The 2,760-nt window shown below is 52.1% G+C and overlaps 1 non-coding gene across 1 annotated transcript; it reads right to left on the bottom strand.

The window, feature by feature from the left end:
- Nucleotides 1-1,122: 1,122 nt before the first annotated feature.
- Nucleotides 1,123-1,197, bottom strand: Trnas-cga (transfer RNA serine (anticodon CGA)). Its single transcript has one exon. It is a non-coding gene; the product is annotated as a tRNA-Ser (tRNA).
- Nucleotides 1,198-2,760: the final 1,563 nt, after the last annotated feature.

Below are 2,760 nucleotides of genomic sequence, written 5' to 3' on the forward strand. Positions count from 1 at the left end.
CGCCCGGTACTCACAGCTTTACTTCTGCCAGTACCTCGTCTCCTACCTTCCAAACTTTACAGAAGCTCTCCTGCGAACCTTGCAGAACTAGCACTCCTGAAAGAAAGGATATTGCGGAGACATGGCTTAGCCACAGCCTGGGGGATGTTTCCAGAATGAGATTTTCACTCTGCAGCGGAGTGTGCGCTGATATGAAACTTCCTGGCAGATTAAAACTGTGTGCCCGACCGAGGCTCGAACTCGGGACCTTTGCCTTTCGCGGGCAAGTGCTCTACCAACTGAGCTACCGAAGCACGACTCACGTCCGGTACTCACAGCTTTACTTCTGCCAGTACCTCGTCTCCTACCTTCCAAACTTTACAGAAGCTCTCCTGCGAACCTTGCAGAACTAGCACTCCTGAAAGAAAGGATATTGCGGAGACATGGCTTAGCCACAGCCTGGGGGATGTTTCCAGAATGAGATTTTCACTCTGCAGCGGAGTGTGCGCTGATATGAAACTTCCTGGCAGATTAAAACTGTGTGCCCGACCGAGACTCGAACTCGGGACCCTTGCCTTTCGCGGGCAAGTGCTCTACCAACTGAGCTACCGAAGCACGACTCACGCCCGGTACTCACAGCTTTACTTCTGCCAGTACCTCGTCTCCTACCTTCCAAACTTTACAGAAGCTCTCCTGCGAACCTTGCAGAACTAGCACTCCTGAAAGAAAGGATATTGCGGAGACATGGCTTAGCCACAGCCTGGGGGATGTTTCCAGAATGAGATTTTCACTCTGCAGCGGAGTGTGCGCTGATATGAAACTTCCTGGCAGATTAAAACTGTGTGCCCGACCGAGACTCGAACTCGGGACCTTTGACTTTCGCGGGCAAGTGCTTAACCAACTGAGCTACCGAAGCACGACTCACGCCCGGTACTCACAGCTTTACTTCTGCCAGTACCTCGTCTCCTACCTTCCAAACTTTACAGAAGCTCTCCTGCGAACCTTGCAGAACTAGCACTCCTGAAAGAAAGGATATTGCGGAGACATGGCTTAGCCACAGCCTGGGGGATGTTTCCAGAATGAGATTTTCACTCTGCAGCGGAGTGTGCGCTGATATGAAACTTCCTGGCAGATTAAAACTGTGTGCCCGACCGAGAATCGAACTCGGGACCTTTGCCTTTCGCGGGCAAGTGCTCTACCAACTGAGCTACCGAAGCACGACTCACGCCCGGTACTCACAGCTTTACTTCTGCCAGTACCTCGTCTCCTACCTTCCAAACTTTACAGAAGCTCTCCTGCGAACCTTGCAGAACTAGCACTCCTGAAAGAAAGGATATTACGGAGACATGGCTTAGCCACAGCCTGGGGGATGTTTCCAGAATGAGATTTTCACTCTGCAGCGGAGTGTGCGCTGATATGAAACTTCCTGGCAGATTAAAACTGTGTGCCCGACCGAGACTCGAACTCGGGACCTTTGCCTTTCGCGGGCAAGTGCTCTACCAACTGAGCTACCGAAGCACGACTCACGCCCGGTACTCACAGCTTTACTTCTGCCAGTACCTCGTCTCCTACCTTCCAAACTTTACAGAAGCTCTCCTGCGCACCTTGCAGAACTAGCACTCCTGAAAGAAAGGATATTGCGGAGACATGGCTTAGCCACAGCCTGGGGGATGTTTCCAGAATGAGATTTTCACTCTGCAGCGGAGTGTGCGCTGATATGAAACTTCCTGGCAGATTAAAACTGTGTGCCCGACCGAGACTCGAACTCGGGACCTTTGCCTTTCGCGGGCAAGTGCTCTACCAACTGAGCTACCGAAGCACGACTCACGCCCGGTACTCACAGCTTTACTTCTGCCAGTACCTCGTCTCCTACCTTCCAAACTTTACAGAAGCTCTCCTGCGAACCTTGCAGAACTAGCACTCCTGAAAGAAAGGATATTGCGGAGACATGGCTTAGCCACAGCCTGGGGGATGTTTCCAGAATGAGATTTTCACTCTGCAGCGGAGTGTGCGCTGATATGAAACTTCCTGGCAGATTAAAACTGTGTGCCCGACCGAGACTCGAACTCGGGACCTTTGCCTTTCGCGGGCAAGTGCTCTACCAACTGAGCTACCGAAGCACGACTCACGCCCGGTACTCACAGCTTTACTTCTGCCAGTACCTCGTCTCCTACCTTCCAAACTTTACAGAAGCTCTCCTGCGAACCTTGCAGAACTAGCACTCCTGAAAGAAAGGATATTACGGAGACATGGCTTAGCCACAGCCTGGGGGATGTTTCCAGAATGAGATTTTCACTCTGCAGCGGAGTGTGCGCTGATATGAAACTTCCTGGCAGATTAAAACTGTGTGCCCGACCGAGACTCGAACTCGGGACCTTTGCCTTTCGCGGGCAAGTGCTCTACCAACTGAGCTACCGAAGCACGACTCACGCCCGGTACTCACAGCTTTACTTCTGCCAGTACCTCGTCTCCTACCTTCCAAACTTTACAGAAGCTCTCCTGCGAACCTTGCAGAACTAGCACTCCTGAAAGAAAGGATATTACGGAGACATGGCTTAGCCACAGCCTGGGGGATGTTTCCAGAATGAGATTTTCACTCTGCAGCGGAGTGTGCGCTGATATGAAACTTCCTGGCAGATTAAAAGTGTGTGCCCGACCGAGGCTCGAACTCGGGACCTTTGCCTTTCGCGGGCAAGTGCTCTACCAACTGAGCTACCGAAGCACGACTCACGTCCGGTACTCACAGCTTTACTTCTGCCAGTACCTCGTCTCCTACCTTCC

The sequence above is a fragment of the Schistocerca cancellata genome, chromosome 8 (genome assembly GCF_023864275.1).
Source record: "Schistocerca cancellata isolate TAMUIC-IGC-003103 chromosome 8, iqSchCanc2.1, whole genome shotgun sequence".
NCBI lineage: Eukaryota > Metazoa > Arthropoda > Insecta > Orthoptera > Acrididae > Schistocerca > Schistocerca cancellata.